The 18,594-nt window shown below is 43.0% G+C and overlaps 1 long non-coding RNA gene across 1 annotated transcript in view; it reads right to left on the bottom strand.

Annotated features, from left to right (window-relative positions):
- Positions 1-5,847: 5,847 nt before the first annotated feature.
- LOC118942050 overlaps positions 5,848-18,594 on the bottom strand; it is a 150,744-nt gene continuing 137,997 nt past the window's right edge. Inside the window, exon 4 of the long non-coding RNA XR_005037956.1 lies at positions 5,848-6,165. This is a non-coding gene — a long non-coding RNA (uncharacterized LOC118942050). The remainder of the gene's footprint in view (positions 6,166-18,594) is intronic.

Raw genomic sequence — 18,594 nt, 5'->3', positions numbered from 1 at the left:
CCCTGACCTCAATCCTATAGAAAATGTTGTGGGCAGAACTGAAAAAGTGTGTGCGAGCAAGGAGGCCTACAAACTTGACTCAGTTACACCAGCTCTGGCAGGAGGAATGGGCCAAAATTTACTCAAATTGTTGTGGGAAGTGTCATGCCCTGACCTTAGAGATCCTTATTATGCTCTATGTTTGGTTAGGTCAGGGTGTGACTTGGGTGGCAAATTCTATGTTTTCTGTTTCTTTGTTTTTGGCCTAGTGTGGTTCCCAATCAGAGGCAGCTGTCTATCGTTGTCTCTGATTGGCGATCATACTTAGGCAGCCCTTTTTCCCACCATTAAGTTGTGGATCTTGTTTTCTGTTTAGTGTCTTAGCAGGCTGACAGAACTATGCGCTTTCGTTTTCGCTTTTGTTATTTTGTTTGAGTGTTTTTTGAATAAAATAATTATGAACACTTTCCACACTGCGCTTTGGTCTACTCTTCCTACCACCAACGAGAGCCGTTACAGGAAGCTTGTGGAAGGCTACCTGAAACGTTTGACACAAGTTAAACAATTTAAAGGCAATGCTACCAAATACTAGAGTGTATGTAAACTTCTGACCCACTGGGAATGTGATGAAAGAAATAAAAACTGAAAGAAATAATTCTCTCTACTATTATTCAGACATTTCACATTCTTAAAAAAAGTGGTGATCCTAACTGACCTAAGACAGGGAATTAAATGTCAGGAATTGTGAAAAACTGTATTTGGTTAAGGTGTATGTAAACTTCCGACTTCAACTCTATATATATATATATATATATTTATTGTCTTCGTATCTAAAAATCATTGTAATGTGGTTGACCTTAAAAATCGAAATGAAAATTATTGAAATCTAAAAGATGAAATTCAACCAGTGAGTGCCCTTGGTGGGAAAAGGCTGTGGGAAAAGGCCGCATTTGACCGTTTCGCTTGAATTGGAATAATTCTAGTGCAACAGTGAAGTGAGGCTTTTCGAGCTGTCATGTGACCGAATGCTGCAGACAATGCATTCACGGGTCACTAGGATGAGTTTTGCTTTCTGACTCAAAGAGAATAACCTGCCTTCTCCCTCAGAGTATTAACACTCATGGTACCCTTCACCAGCTCATATCTGTGTGATGCTTGATTCAACAGTGCTCTCGTCTGCATTGAATCCAAATATCGATCCAGTTTGGATGTGAAAGGAGAGATGAGGTGCACACTGTTAACCACGCCCCCTGATGTTGAGTATTTTATCAACCAGCACATTTGAGTTCAGCCATAATATTTGTTGTAATATTTGTTCTATCTTTCATTGGGATGAAATTGAAATTGTAGCCAGCTCTGCAATGCTTGTTTGAAAAAGAGCTATACTCAATTAATCGAAAATGAGACATTGTAATGTGCACAAAGGCAAAAAAGGGCATTTTTAAACAATGGATGAGCTTTTCTTAGTTATCTACTTGAGAAGCATTTAGGGTTGAAGTAAAACTTTTGAATAAGTGAAGCTTTCAGAGAGAGGTTTAGTGCTTTTATATGTAATAATCTCAACCCACCCAATTGATATTCATTATATAGATAGGCATGTTTTATTTTGTCTGGTTTAGCGTCCCAGATAAAGTGAAATATTATTTGCTCATGTGATTTGAAAAACGAATCATCGGGAGTAGGCAGCGCCGTAAGTGAGTAAACTGAGATATGACTAAGGACTAAATCAGGGCAATTTTTCCATAAATAGACAGGTATTTACCTCTCCATGGTTGCAGGATCTTGTCTATTTCACAAGTGTTCTATTGAAATTCATTGTGGAGAGCTTATTTATATATTTTGTGATATGAATACCAAGTATATCTACTTCACCATCAGCTCATGTTATAGGTAAAAGTTGTATTTTTTAAAGATCCAATATGTAATATTGTACACTTATCATAATTAGGTTTTAGTCCAGAAAGTACAGAAAAGTTATCTAGAACTTCAATGAGACATTGCAGGGATCTAGCTTGCGGACTTAATACAAAACTTGACTCATCGGCATACATGGACACCTTTGTTTTTCAGCCTTGGATTTCTAATCCTCTAATGTTGTTATTGGATCTGATTTTAATAGCTAGCATTTAGATGGCCATAACAAATAGATATGGTGACAGTGGACACCCTTGTTTTAATGCCTCTTGACAATTCAAAACTCTCTGAGAAGTAGCCATTATTTACTATTTTACACGTTGTGAGTGTGCGGGCTCTATTTCTTGTCCCTGCACCCCACTAAAGGGTGTTTTTGTGTGTTTGTGTGCGTTTGATCACACTTGACTAGGAAAACAAATGTCTACATCTGTCATTTTATTGAACTATCCCTTTAACCCCAATATCACTTCAAAGGTATAGAAGGGCAACACAGTGAAGGAGAGCTTAACCTCTCTAGGGTACGTGGGATGCTAGCGTCCCATCTGGCCAACATCCAGTGAGATTGCAGAGCACCGAATTCAATTACAGAAATGCTCATTATAAAAATTCAGAAAACAAAACATATTTTACATAGGTTTAAAGATTAACTTCTTGTTAAACCAACCACAGTGTCATATTTATAAAATGTTTTTCGGCGAAAGCATACCTAGCCCAGAACATACCTAGCCCAGAACATAGCCCAGTTGACAAATTATTACAAACAGTAACCAGCCAAGCAGAAGCGTTACAAAACTCAGAAATAGAGATAAAATGAATCCCTTACCTTTGATGATCTTCATGTGGTGCCAATCAGAAGACATTCATTTACTCAATAAATGTTCCTTTTGTTCGATGAAGTCTCTTTATATCCAAAAACCTCTGTTTTGTTTGCGTGTTTTCTTCAGTAATCCACAGGCTCAAACACAGTCAAAACAATCAGACAAAAAAATCCAAATTGTATCCGTAAAGTTCATAGAAACATGTCAAACTGTGTTTATATTCAATCGTCAGGTAGTTTTTTAGCCTAAATGATCTATAATATTTCAACCGAACAATAACGTCGTCAACGTAAAAGGTAAACAAGAAATGCACATGCACATGAAAAAGCTCTGCGACATGGTAGGGTCCACTTGTTCAGACATGTCTTACTCCCTCATTTATAAGAATACAAGCCTGAAACGATTTGTAAAGACTGTTGACATCTAGTGGAAGGCATAGGAACTGCAAATAGAGTCCCAAATCAATGGATACTGTAATGGCATTGAATAGAAATCTACAAAACCAAAGAAAAAAACGACTTCCTGAATGGATTTTTCTCAGGTTTTCGCCTGCTAAATCAGTTCTGTTATACTCACAGACACTATTTTAACAGTTTTGGAAACTTTAGAGTGTTTTCTATCCAAATATATAGGCATATCATATCTTCTGGGCCCGAGTAGCACACCGTTTAATTTGGGAATGCTTTTCATCCAAAATTCCGAATGCTGCCCCCTACCCTAGAGAAGTAAAATGAAATCCACTACAGTAGCAAACCGTTTAATCAACTTCAATGTGATTAGCAAGCTCTTTAATTCCTCCTCTTTAATTAACACAGCAACAGCAGGCTTAATTTAGCCCTGAACGTCCACTATACAAACAGACACATACAAACCCACAGAATCCCAAACACATGTGCACACACACACACATACACACACACCAGCCCAGTTGCTAATCTAGCGACAGGTGTCCATCGCGGTTGAGTAATCTAGTCTGGCTTTCCTTTCATTTGCGCCCTGGTAATTTGCCACAGGGATCAGCACCGGGGAATTTGACACAGCATTCCAGGGAGCCAAAGACCCTCTCCATGAGGCCATATGTCACAAACATGACACACACCAGACACAAGCACAAAGGAACAACATACACACACATACATGCACACACACCCAGGTACACGTGCAAGCACACCCACATGAACAAAAATATTATAGCATACAATGGTATAAATACTATGGTATTCACTGTAGTGTTTTTGCTGTCTTTACTGTACTAGTCACTGACTAAAGTTTGCAAAAACACTACAGTGAATACTGTAGTATTTACTATAGTATACTGTAGTATTTAAAGTTATAGTATAAATACTGTGGTAAAAGAAAATTACCATAGTATATACACTACAGTTAACGTGAGTTTTTGCTGATTGTAGTATACTGTAGTATTTACTGTAGTGTTTTTTAGGACTGTAGTATACTGTAGCATTTACTGTAGTGTTTCTGCGGATATTACTGTGGTATTTATTATAGTGTTTTTGTTTTATTATCTTTGATGGAGAAGTGGGCAGATTTGCATTTTTCATCAAACGCTAATCTGTCGCTGTGTTAATTATTCTGGAGGCAGCTCTGCAGACTGGTCACTAGCTGGCACAGCTACAGTCATAAAATCCTATTTTAAAGCTAACCTTAACCACACTGCTAACCTTAATGCCTACCCCTAACCTTAAACCTAACCTTAAATTAAGACCATCCTGTTTCTATTGATCATGCTTGAGTAGTTTCTACAACTTGATCGGAGTCCACCTGTGGTAAATTCAATTGATTGAACATGATTTAGAAAGGCACACACCTGTCTATATAAGGTCCCATAGTTGACAGTGCATGTCAGAGCAAAAACCAAGCCACGAGGTTGAAGGAATTGACCGTAGAGCTCTGAGACAGGATTGTGTCAAGGCACATAGTTGGGGAAGGGTACCAGCATTGAAGGTCCCCAAGAACACGGTGGCCTCCATTATTCTTAAAGGGAGTGCTCAGTACCTCAGACTGGGGCAAAGGTTCACCTTCCAACAGGACAACGACCCTAAGCACACAGCTAAGACAACGCAGGAGTGGCTACTGGACAAGTCTCGGAATGTCCTTGAGTGGCCCAGCCAGAGCCCGGACTTGAACCCGATCGAACATCTCTGGTGAGACCTGAAAATATCTGTGCAGCGACACTCCCCATCCAACTTGACAGAGCTTGAGAGGATCTGCAGAGAAGAATGGGAGAAACTGCACAAATACAGGTATGCCAAGCTTGTAGCGTCATACCCAAGAAGACTTGAGGCTGTTATCGCTGCCAAAGGTGCTTCAACAAAGTACTGAGTAAAGCGATCTGAATACTTATGTAAATGTAATATTTCAGTTTTTTTATTTGTAATACATTTGCAAAAACTTGCAAAAACTTGTTTTTGCTTTGTCATTATAGGGTATTGTGTGTACATAAACACAACAGTAACAGAACCCAAACATCATCACTATCAACCATATGAAAATATAGGCTACGCTACCAGAATGTGATATCATTCTAACCTAGCCAGGTGGAGCTGTGCCTCCAATCGCCCCGAGGCATTTCAGATTGACTGATAGTTGTGCCCTTTGAGCAAGAGCAGGTTTCTCTTTGATAAAAATCCCCATTCCACTCTGCCACAGCCTGACTGGTTGAGACAGAGGAGCTTCCATTTCACTGATGTTGTGTTTTAATTAATGATGAACAGGGAAACAGCCTATGTTCGTGTAGGGCGGACTGTCTTTGAGCGGTACAGTTTGTAAGTTGCAGTTACACACTCACAAGGGTTCAGGGTTGGGAAGCCTGGAGGCCTAGTTTACAGGTTTCTTAGAAAACAAGATCACCTTTTGGAGCTGTTTCAACTTGCATACAGTAAAGAAAGTGGAAAGAGAGAGAAAGGCAGAGAGAGATGGAAACGGAGAGAAGAAATAGAGGGAGCCGGGAGAGAGGGAAGAGATGGATGAGATAAAATAAATACTAGCATAGTTGAGAAGCACAGCGAGAGAGAGAAACCGGAGAGCAAACTTTCAAAACAAAAAGGTAAAACACACAGTAATTCTACACTTTCCTCAGACGACCTCTAAAATGATAAGACCATGTGATACCTATTCACGCGTGATGTTAGCGGCAGGGTCATAGCCTGTAGGGTTGAGCCTAGGAAGTAGGGGGCGGGACTCACAGTTTCTCTTCTCCCTCTGATAGGTTAGGGTCCTGCTCCTTGGGCATGTGTTCCATTCACCTTAATTCCATCCAGCAGCCAATCATGCGAGACTGAGGCGGGCCCCACCCTCAGATGCTTGCTGGTCATTCGCAGATAGGGGGGTCAGTCAGTGCGACATCACAGGGTCCCGGTCCGGATGGGCTCTGGCCTCCGGAGCGACCCCCCTGTGCTGGCCCTGGGACTGACGAATGGACTGGACCGTACAAGATCTGTCAATGAGAGGATAGGATACATTTAGTTAGGCACAGTTGACCGATGTGGAGACTTGATGGGTTCCTCCCTTATTCAACCATTTTGACCACTCCTCCCTCGGTTCTATTCTTCCTCCCTAATCTCTCATTCAATGCCTTTCTAATCCCAAACAGAGGGATGGAGGGATTGCGAGCATCAGATTGTTGTTAGTAAATCTATGGTATAATAGTGGTAACACATAATAGTGTGAGTTGAAAAGCTGTGATTTTAATGGACCACAGGAATACAATTTACTACATTGCTTCATGAAAATCTCCAAGTTTGCTGTGTTCTATTTCATAGCACTTTGATTGGGTGGAAAGGTGGAAAGTGTTGGCTTTTGATAAGAAAAAGAAACCTACTACGTCTTCACTGTATTGTGTTTTCCTCCAAGAGAATATTTTTCATATATATATATTTTTTAAATATTTCACTTGAAAATGAATTAGTTGGTGTATGGATATTCTCTTATGGTAAATGTACACAAAAATCATTACATTTATTTTAAAGTCATGTTAGCATGACTATTTACCAGAGGTGTGGACTCGAGTCACATGACTTGGACTCGAGTCAGACTCGAGTCACAAATATGATGACTTGCAACTCGACTTTGACTTTAAAACCAATGATTCGTGACTTGACTTGGACTTGAGCCTTTTGACTCAACCTCACTTGATACCCTCACCAAGCCCAAATATAAAAAATTATGCTATTAACAAGTGTGCAGCGCATCAACTCTTTTTTTAACGGATTACAGTATGAGTCGAACAGCAGCCAATCAAATTGTGCCAGCTGAGAAAAAGTTGTGCCTGGCAGTGCAGAGGAACGTCGGCGAGTGAATTCAGATGGAGCCCTTGGAAAGATGATGTCACGTTCTGACCTTTATTTCCTTTGTTTTGTATTTATTTAGTATGGTCAGGGCGTGAGTTGGGTGGGCAGTCTATGTTTGTTTTTTTATTTTTTGGGGCATTTCTATGTTTCGGCCTAGTATGGTTCTCAATCAGAGGCAGGTGTTATTAGTTGTCTTTGATTTAGAATCATACTTAGGTAGCCTGGGTTGCACTGTTTGTTTGTGGGTGATTGTCTATGTTAGTGGCTTGTGTCAGCACAGGTCTAATTTGTAGCTTCACGGTCGTTATTTGTTTATTGTTTTGTATGCAGTGTTCAGTACTTTCTTTATTAAATATTCACTATGAACACATACCACGCCGCGTTTTGGTCCTCTGATCCTTCTCGCCTCTCCTCTTCCGATGAAGAGGAGGACGACCGTGACAGAATCACCCACCAACCAAGGACCAAGCAGCGTGGTAAAAGACAGCGACGACAGCAGCAGCAACAACAGCGGCCAGCATCACAGGACTCCTGGACATGGGAGGAGATACTGAACGGATTAGGACCCTGGGCACAGGCTGGGGAATATCGCCACCCCAAAGCAGAGCTGGAGGCAGCGAAAGCTGAGCGGCGGCGATATGAGGAGGCAGCACGGCAGTGCGACAGGTACGAGAGGCAGCCCCAAATTTGTTTTGGGGGGGGGGGGCACACGAGGGGTGGAGCTAAGCCAGGTAGCAGACCTGCGCTCACTCCTCGTGCTTATTATAAGCAGCGCGTTACTGGTCAGGCACCGTGTTATGCGGTTAAGCGCACGGTGTCGCCAGTACGTGGCCATAGCCCGGTGCGCTATAGGACAGCCCCCCGAGAGTGTCATGCGAGTGCGGGCATCGAGCCAGGGCGTATGGTGCCTGCTCAGCGGGTCTGGTCGCCGGTACACAGTTTTGGTCCAGGGTATCCTGCGCCGGCTCTGCGTGCTGTGTCTCCGGGGCGCTGGGAGGGTGCAGTGCGTCCTCTGCCTGCGCTCCGCTCGTGCCGGGCGAATGTGGGAATGGAGCCTAAGGGAGAGGTGCGTGTAGTAAGCACTAGATCTCCCGTGCTTACCCACAGCCCGGTTCAACCTGTGCCTGCACTCTGGAGGGTCCGGGCTAGAGTGGTTGTCCAGCCTGGGGAAGTGGTGCCAAGGCTGCGCAACAGAGCTCCAGTGCTCCCCCACAGCCCGGTCCTTCAGGTGCCTCCTCCTAACACCAAGCCTCCTGAAGGTCTCCCCAGCACCAGGCTGTCTCTCTGTCTCCTCCCTGCAGGTGGTCCCGCCTGTCCGGCGCCACTGCCGGAGTCTCCCGCCTGTCCGGTGCCACTGCCGGAGTCTCCCGCCTGTCCGGCGCCGCTGCCGGAGTCTCCCGCCTGTCCGGCGCCAGAGGTGGGACAATGACTTGGTCCCACCTCTGCTATATACTATGAACACAAGTGTTTAACTACGGCATCATGGGAGAAAACAAGGTGGTCTCCTACAGTGGTGTCATGACCCTGATAGATAACGCTTAACCATATGCCCCCGTGGACATAATGGCACAATGACCTCATGTTGGATATTTAATATTCTACAGGGAGTTCAAGGGTGTTTCAAGGCACTACAGTATACCATAATCTTGGGCAGTGGTGGGGTAATATTATGGTGAACTGGTATATTTTGTATTAACACGTGCTCAGCTGGCCTATAACCTCACCTCACATAGCATGTGTTTGTTCAGAACTGGTAACACGAGACACACACACACACACAGAATCCAGCACAGCACATAAGCGATGCATTGTCATAGAGCCTTCCGCGACCCTACACCACAAATGTGAGGACAAACTGTGGTGTAATTAGTATTTTTTTTTTAAATAAAAACTCGGACAGTAATGACACAGAATCACCAGAAGGCCTATCACATGAAAATGAATAGAGTGGCCTTCAGCCACACATAAACAAACCTCCCTCTCTCTCATCAGATCCATTGACAGAGCTATCTCTCGTGCTGCTGCTGCCTGTGGCTGTTGGAACAATTTGTCCTCAGCAATAAAACAGAGAAGAGGATAAAGGGACTCATTGTGTTACAGTCAAAGGGAGATAAATAATGCGGCCAGGTTTTGAAGTATAAGAAGTGACGGAATCAGTTAAATCTCCAAATACGCTCCAACAGATAAGTTTGGCTATAGAAATTGTATTTTGTCTATTTATCATGTGTCATTTTCCCTCTATGTAGGGTGTCAATTTGTTTTCTATCATTAGCTCATCTCTAGTTTCATCAGTAACCTTGCCTGCACCCTCTCCAAGCACCCATGCGGATGCAGAGTTCTCCCTATAGCCAAGGTCAACCCCAAAAAGCAGCTCAGCCCCACTAAAGCTTGTTTTAATATCTGTTCTAGAGGGAGAAAGAGAGAGCGAGAGAGAAAGGATGGGATAGAGAGAAGGGAGGGAGGAAGGGAGAGGGGAGAGAGAGAGAGAGAGAGAGAGAGAGAAAGAGAAAGAGAGAGAGAGAGTACAGCATACAGTAATTCTACACATTCCTCTGAAAGTTCAGTAAAAGAGAGAGAAGAGGGAGACAAGGAGAAGGGGAGCAAGAAAGAGAGAGAGAGAGAAATAGAAAGAGAAAGAGAAAAAAGAGAAAGAGAGAGAGAGAGAGAAAGAAAAAGAGAGAGAGAGAGAGAGAGAGAGAGAGAAAGATATGGGATTGGGGGAGAGAGAGAAATAGAGAGAGAGAGTACAGCATACAGTACTTCTACACTTTCCTCTGAAAGTTCAGTAAAAGAGAGAGAAGAGGGAGACAAGGAGAAGGGGAGCAAGAAAGAGAGAGGAAGATAGAGTTGATGAGAGGTAAGGAGGGAGCTTGAATGAGGTTACTGTTGGTTGACGAGAGGAGAGAAAATGAACTTAGTTTTCAGGGCTTACAGACCAATAACAGGAAACGGGAGTGAACATGCCGAATAACAGATTTAAGGGTTTCAGGTGGCTTATGCACACACCCGTGACTTGTTGTGTTGTTGTGTTGTTGTGTTACAAAATGTGATTAAAATGGATTTAATTGTATTTTTGTTTGGTCAACGATCTACACAAAATACTCTGTAATGTCAAAGTGGAAGAACATTTTAAAAAAAAGAATGAAAAATAAAACGCTGATGTATCTTGATTAGATAAGTATTCAACCCCTCAATACATGCTAAAATCACCTTTGGCAGCGATTACAGCTGTGAGTCTTTCTAGGTAAGTCTCTAACAGCTTTCTGTCTCTAACAGCTTTCTGTCTCTAACAGCTTTCTGTCTCTAACAGCTTTCCACACCTGGATTGTGCAACATTTGCCATTATTATTTTCAAAATTCTTCAAGCTCTGTCAAGTTGGTTATGTATCATTGCTAGACAACCATTTTCAGGTCTTGCCATAGATCTTTAACAGTTTTGACTTAAATCTGCTTAACTTGGCCCTTCGGGAACATTCACTGTCTTCTTGGTAAGCAACTACAGTGTAGATTTGGCCTTGTGTGAATTAATCTCACAGTGTCAATACATTTAGAAAAATTCCAAAAACATGTATTCACTATGTCATTATAGGGTAGTTGGGTGTGACATTTTTCTTTAAAATACATTTTGAATTCAGGCTGTAACACAACAAAATCTGAAAGTCAAGGGGTATGAATACTTTCTGTCCACTGTACTCTGCCCATTCCACTCCCCCATATCCCAATTTGTACAAGCGTCATGAATCTGGCAAGCAAGACTAGTATATCAATTAGCTATATAAGGTGCATTCGGAAACTATTCAGACCCCTTCACTTCTTTCACATTTTGTTACGTTACAGCCTTATTCTAAAATTGATTAAATCGTTTTTCCCCCTCATTGATCTACACACAATACCCCATAATGACAAAGCAAAAATAGGTTTTTAGACATTTTTGCATATGATTAAAAATAAGATACAGAAATACCTTATTTACATAAGTATTCAGACCCTTTTCAATGAGACTCGATATTGAGCCCAGGTGAATCCTGTTTCCACTGATCATCCTTGAGATGTTTCTACAACTTGTTTGGAGTCCCATCTGTTGTAAATTCAATTGATTGGACATGACTTGGAAAGGCACACACCTGTCTATGTAAGGTCCCACAGTTGACGGTGCATTTTTCCTCAATAAAGTAGCTATCAGAAAGGTCAGAGCTAGTAAGGGGGGGGGGGGGGGGGGGGGATTCAAGTGAGTGTTCTCTTTTTGAGGGGTGGCTACAATGTTCACACTGCTACAGTGGCTACAATGTGGCTACGAACGTCTTGCGCTCGGTAGAATTGAATGCGTTGTCACGTGATGCTGCAGTAACCTACTGGAGAAGTGCTATTTACTAAGGCACGTGCCTTTGAAGGCAGGTAGGAAGCAGGCAGCTGCCTTTGGATTGGTTGAACACTTTAGTTTCCAGTCATAGTGTCAAAACGATTGCCCCACACTGCTGCTCAGACCACTGCGCTACGGCAGTTCACAATGCTCTAGCAAGCCGTGAGAATACTTGCTACTGGATGGTATGAGGTCGGTTTGCAGAGCCTTTCCCAAACCATATCCTCCTAGGAACGGTACTGTATTGTATAGCCGACAAACACCGCTTCCAGCTGCCCCCTGGAGACGATTCTAAATATTCAATATTCATTTAAATCCTCCTGTTGCAGGATGATTTTCCTCCTGCGACGAAACGGGTCACGTTAAGATCCGACATCTGCATCTACGCAATGTGAGCCAAGCGATTTCTCCAGTCACTCTCTCACATGGTCTGGTCTGGTTTACCTTGTTTCCCTCTCCACTGAAATCAACCCTCCAACTTTTAATTGGGGCTCGAGAATCTAGCCTCGGTCCCAGAGCTGCACTCCTTTAATTGGCACACTATGAAATGGCAACTTTAAAACACATTAAAAAAAGATGATAACTAGTGAACGGAATGATGTTGGCGTGTGGAGCTGCCTGCATATCAATGAAACATCCCTTTTTTTATTTTACTTCCCACCAATATGATTGATGTCTCCCTGTTCTTTATTTGGGAGGGGGGGGGGGGGAGAGAGAGAAGTTAAGATGAAGGATGTCTGAGTTGTAAAGTTGATGTGAGAGATCTAGGGCTGTCGCTTTGTTTGGGGGGGGGGGGGGAGAAGTTAAGATGAAGGATGTCTGAGTTGTAAAGTTGATGTGAGAGATCTAGGGCTGTCGCTTTGTTTGGGGGGGGGGGGGGGGAGTTAAGATGAAGCATGTCTGAGTTGTAAAGTTGATGTGAGAGATCTAGGGCTGTTGCTTTGTTTGGGGGGGGGGGAGAGAAGTTAAGATCAAGCATGTCTGAGTTGTAAAGTTGATGTGAGAGATCTAGCTAGGGCTGTTGCTTTGTTTGGGGGGGGGGGGGGAGAGAAGTTAAGATGAAGCATGTCTGAGTTGTAAAGTTGATGTGAGAGATCTAGGGCTGTTGCTTTGATTGGGGGGGGGGGAGAAGTTAAGAAGAAGGATGTCTGAGTTGTAAAGTTGATGTGAGAAATCTAGGGCTGTCGCTTTGTTTGGGGAGGGGGGGGAGAGAAGTTAAGAAGAAGGATGTCTGAGTTGTAAAGTTGATGTGAGAGATCTAGGGCTGTCGCTTTGTTTGTAAAGTTGATGTGAGAGATCTAGGGCTGTTGCTTTGTTTGGGGGGGGGGGGGAGAAGTTAAGATGAAGCATGTCTGAGTTGTAAAGTTGATGTGAGAGATCTAGGGCTGTCGCTTTGTTTGGGGAGGGGGGGGGGAGAAGTTAAGAAGAAGGATGTCTGAGTTGTAAAGTTGATGTGAGAGATCTAGGGCTGTCGCTTTGTTTGGGGGGGGGGGGGGAGAGAGAAGTTAAGATGAAGCATGTCTGAGTTGTAAAGTTGATGTGAGAGATCTAGGGCTGTCGCTTTGTTTGGGGGGGGGGGGGGGGGAGAGAAGTTAAGATGAAGCATGTCTGAGTTGTAAAGTTGATGTGAGAGATCTAGGGCTGTCGCTTTGTTTGGGGGGGGGGGGGAGAGAAGTTAAGATGAAGCATGTCTGAGTTGTAAAGTTGATGTGAGAGATCTAGGGCTGTCGCTTTGTTTGGGGGGGGGGGGGAGAAGTTAAGAAGAAGGATGTCTGAGTTGTAAAGTTGATGTGAGAGATCTAGGGCTGTCGCTTTGTTTGGGGGGGGGGAGAGAGAAGTTAAGATGAAGCATGTCTGAGTTGTAAAGTTGATGTGAGAGATCTAGGGCTGTTGCTTTGTTTGGGGGGGGGGGGGGGGAGAAGTTAAGATGAAGCATGTCTGAGTTGTAAAGTTGATGTGAGAGATCTAGGGCTGTTGCTTTGTTTGGGGGGGGGAGAGAAGTTAAGAAGAAGGATGTCTGAGTTGTAAAGTTGATGTGAGAGATCTAGGGCTGTCGCTTTGTTTGGGGAGGGGGGGAGAGAAGTTAAGAAGAAGGATGTCTGAGTTGTAAAGTTGATGTGAGAGATCTAGGGCTGTCGCTTTGTTTGGGGGGGGGGGGGGGGGGAGAAGTTAAGATGAAGCATGTCTGAGTTGTAAAGTTGATATGAGAGATCTAGGGCTGTTGCTTTGTTTGGGGCGGGGGGGGGGGAGAGAAGTTAAGAAGAAGGATGTCTGAGTTGTAAAGTTGATGTGAGAGATCTAGGGCTGTCGCTTTGTTTGGGGGGGGGGAGAGAAGTTAAGAAGAAGGATGTCTGAGTTGTAAAGTTGATGTGAGAGATCTAGGGCTGTCGCTTTGTTTGGGGGGGGGGGGGAGAGAGAAGTTAAGATGAAGCATGTCTGAGTTGTAAAGTTGATGTGAGAGATCTAGGGCTGTTCCTTTGTTTGGGGGGGGGGAGAGAGAAGTTAAGATGAAGCATGTCTGAGTTGTAAAGTTGATGTGAGAGATCTAGGGCTGTTGCTTTGTTGGGGGGGGGAGAGAGAAGTTAAGAAGAAGGATGTCTGAGTTGTAAAGTTGATGTGAGAGATCTAGGGCTGTTGCTTTGTTTGGGGGGGGGAGAGAGAAGTTAAGAAGAAGGATGTATGAGTTGTAAAGTTGATGTGAGAGATCTAGGGCTGTTGCTTTGTTTGGGGGGGGGGAGAGAGAAGTTAAGAAGAAGGATGTCTGAGTTGTAAAGTTGATGTGAGAGATCTAGGGCTGTTGCTTTGTTTGGGGGGGGGGGAGAGAAGTTAAGAAGAAGGATGTCTGAGTTGTAAAGTTGATGTGAGAGATCTAGGGCTGTTGCTTTGTTTGGGGGGGGGGGGAGAGAAGTTAAGATGAAGGATTTCTGAGTTGTAAAGTTGATGTGAGAGATCTTTGTTTGCAACGTGGAGAACTGCTGTTGCTCGGTCTGTTGCAGTGCGATCAGTGGAAGTCTCCCAAGACTCCTCCTTTCCAAGTGCGTATCTGATTCACCCTGATTCACGTGGCCTTGTTACAGTTGGTGAAGCTAGTGTTAATCAATGCATTGAGCCACCGTTGCTAAAGGCGGTATACTGATACTAGTGTGTAATAATGTACGCGTCTCAGTGTCATCACCACCTTAAGGCAGAGAGAGAAAACCTCTTTGTGTTTGTGTGTGTCAGATATCCATACTCCCACTGGGGATCCTAACAATTATTAATAATTAATATATTTGACCTAGGACCAGTTGTTAAAAAGTAAATTGTGTGTGTGTGTGTGTTGTGAGGGCATATGGGATGTGCTGCAGAAGCTCTGCCCTAGGTACAGTATGCAGGGCAGGGTAGGGGCCACTTGGAACCATGTTCAATCGCTCTCTCTCTTGGTCTTTGTTCAGACATATCTATCTCATATTTCATATTTTCTGTAATCAATCAGTCTCCCTCTATCGCTCCCCCTCCCCTCTCCTCTCCTCTCCTCTCCTCTCCCCTCCTCTCCTCTCCTCTCCTCTCCTCTCCTCTCCTCTCCTCTCCTCTCCCGCTGATCTGTTTTCCTCTTTTATTTGATACTTTTGAAAAACGATGATGAATAGACAAATAAACGATTTCACCACTCCGTAATACTAGGCGAACTGTTTCACATTTTGAAACAACATTGCAGCAAAGCCCCCGAGGCATAACGGAGCCCCAAATCCCATAGAGTAATAAGGGACCTTTTATCCTTAACAACAGAGGGGCTTGTGGGGGTTAGAGAGAGGACGTGAGGGTATTCTAGGGGTAGATAGAGAATGTGATCCAGTTAAAACTAGCTTTTGTGTACAGATCCAGGATCAGCTTATACACGTCCCAAATTCTAACCTTAAACATTAAAGTACAGTGGGGCAAAAAAGTATTTAGTCAGCCACCAATTGTGCAAGTTCTCCCACTTAAAAAGATGAGAGAGGTCTGTAATTTTCATCATAGGTTCACTTCAACTATGACAGACAAAATGAGAAAAAAAAATCCAGAAAATCACATTGTAGGATTTTTAATTAATTTATTTGCAAATTATGGTGGAAAATAAGTATTTGGTCAATAACAAAAGTGTATCTCAATACTTTGTTATATACCCTTTGTTGGCAATGACAGAGGTCAAACGTTTTCTGTGAGTCTTCACAAGGTTTTCACACACTGTTGCTGGTATTTTGGCCCATTCCTCCATGCAGATCTCATCTAGAGCAGTGATGTTTTGGGGCTGTTGCTGGACAACACGGACTTTCAACTCCCTCCAAAGATTTTCTATGGGGTTGAGATGTGGAGACTGGCTAGGCCACTCCAGGACCTTGAAATGCTTCTTACGAAGCCACTCCTTCGTTGCCTGGGCGGTGTGTTTGGGATCATTGTCATGCTGAAAGACCCAGCCACGTTTCATCTTCAATGCCCTTGCTGGTGGAAGGAGGTTTTCACTCAAAATCTCACGATACATGGCCCCATTCATTCTTTCCTTTACACGGATCAGTCGTCCTGGTCCCTTTGCAGAAAAACAGCCCCAAAGCATGATGTTTCCACCTCCATGCTTCACAGTAGGTATGGTGTTCTTTGGATGCAACTCAGCATTCTTTGTCCCCCAAACATGACGAGTTTAATTTTTCTATTTTAGTTTCATCTGACCATGACATTCTCCCAATCTTCTTCTGGATCAACCAAATGCTCTCTAGCAAACTTCAGACGGGCCTGGACAAGTTCAAACAGGTGCCATTAATACAGGTAACGAGTGGAGGACAGAGGAGCCTCTTAAAGAAGATGTTTCAGGTCTGTGAGAGCCAGAAATCTTGCTTGTTTGTAGGTGACCAAATACTTATTTTCCACCATAATTTGCAAATAAATTCATTAAAAATCCTACAATGTGATTTTCTGGATTTTTTTTCTAATTTTGTCTGTCATAGTAGAAATGTACCTATGATGAAAATTACAGGCCTCTCTCATCTTTTTAAGTGGGAGAACTTGCACAATTGGTGGCTGACTAAATACTTTTTTTGCCCCACTGTAACTGTCCACGGTTTCCTGATTTCCTTCTGAAAGTTCAGTATGTTTTTTCTATTGACTAAAAAAACAATTAGAATAATAATTTTCTCCCCAATTTTGTGATATTCAATTGCGTCTCATCGTTGCAACTCCCCAACGGGTTTCGGGAGAGGCTTAGGTTATGTCATGCGTCGTCCGAAACATGATCAAACCCCAGACTGTAGTGACACTGCGACGTGGTGCGTTAGACCGCTGCGCCACTCGGGAGGCCCAGTTCTGTGTGTTTTGACCAGATGTTTTTGATCAGATTCACAGAAATCCCAGATCGCGCACTCTAGCAAAGTGCGCTCTCCACTCTCCTCTGGTATTTATTTAGCAAACATGACACATGTCAAAACTCTATACAAATGTTGCAGCAGCCTATTCTTAAACATGAGCGATCTGACATGCTGTATGGGATGAAAAAGAGAATATTTTTCCCTCTGATCAACTGTTGGGGAGGCTACTGATAAGCGCAGCTGCATATAGCCTTTACGCCTTGTCCCCCTCTGGCCAGGGTAAACAAAATGGCAACGTTACATATTTATAGCCCATTTATTTGTGTTAGGAGAAGAATGTGGATGTGATCAAAGTTTAACGAAACTCGGGATTGCTAGGCTACCTAGACCTTTTTCAATCCAAAATGATGAACTGGAATGAATCACAATAGTGATGACATAATTAGACAGACTGTGTGGGTAACTTTTTAATTACAGTTGCACAGGCCTTCACGATGCAAACCCACATAAATAAAGCTCAGCCCTGTAGGTTCTATGCTGTTGTCTCTCTACCTGCGTAAAGGAAAAACCCCTCCTGATAGTCTAGTTTAAAATATAATTCATATGAACAAGTACAGGGTTGCTGCAGTTTGACAATGTTTTCATCCTTCGTAGGAGAGGGACGTCTTGTCCATCTTGTCCATCCTCCAAACCACACTCTCTCTCCACGCTCTGAGTAGGCTGTTGTTGTAGCGTTGCGGCCATGAAAATGATCATCTTGCCACCTGTAACCGTGTCAATTTGACTGGTAAACGCGTGGGTACACTGGCAAATGGCTGGCACTCCTGACTTGAATGGGCACGTCTATTGTATGGATTCTATGTCTATGGTTGTATCGGTCTATCGCAACATTTTGAAATACAATCACAGGAAAAAACGTTGTTTGGAAAGCAAATGCCTACTCCTTTAACCTGTTAGATCTCTAGGGGCGCTATTTCATTTTTGGATAAAAAACGTTCCCGTTTTAAGCGCAATATTTTGTCACGAAAAGATGCTCGACTATGCATATTCTTGACAGTTTTGGAAAGAAAACACTCTGAAGTTTCAGAATCTGCAAAGATTTTGTCTGTAAGTGCCCCAGAACTCATTCTACAGGCGAAACCAAGATGATGCATCAACCAGGAATTAGCAGAATTTCTGAAGCTCTGTTTTCCATTGTCTCCTTATATGGCTGTGATTGCGCAAGGAATGAGCCTACACTTTCTGTCGTTCGCCCAAGGTCTTAGCAGCATTGTGACGTATTTGTAGGCATATCATTGGAAGATTGACCATAAGAGACTACATTTTCCAAGTGTCCGCCTGGTGTCCTGCGTGGAATTCGGTGCGCAATTGCCAGCTGCTAGTACTTTTCCATTTGATATAGGGGAGAAACCATGTGTCCAAGAACGATGTATCAATGAAGAGATATGTGAAAAACACCTTGATGATTGATTCTAAACAACGTTTGCCGTGTTTTCAGTCGATATTATGGAGTTAATTTGGAAAAAAGTTCGTGTTTTGAGGACTGAATTTTCGGATTTTTTTTTGGTAGCCAAATGTGATGTATAAAACGGAGCTATTTCTAATACACAAAGAATCTTTTTGGAAAAACTGAGCATCTGCTATCTAACTGAGAGTATCCTCATTGAAAACATCAGAAGTTCTTCAAAGGTAAATTATTTTATTTGAAGGCTTTTATGTTTTTGTTAATGTTGCGTGCTGGATGCTAACGCTAATGCTAACGCTAAATGCTAACGCTAAATGCTAACGCTAGCTAGCTACTTTTACACAAATTATTGTTTTCCTATGGTTGAGAAGCATATTTTGAAAATCTGAGATGACAGTGTTGTTTACAAAAGGCTAAGCTTGAGAGATGGCAT

This window comes from Oncorhynchus mykiss, chromosome 20 (assembly GCF_013265735.2).
Source record: "Oncorhynchus mykiss isolate Arlee chromosome 20, USDA_OmykA_1.1, whole genome shotgun sequence".
NCBI classification, from domain to species: Eukaryota; Metazoa; Chordata; class Actinopteri; order Salmoniformes; family Salmonidae; genus Oncorhynchus; species Oncorhynchus mykiss.
The sequence above is the reverse complement of the archived record's forward strand: the minus strand, read 5'-3'. Positions and strand labels throughout refer to the sequence as shown.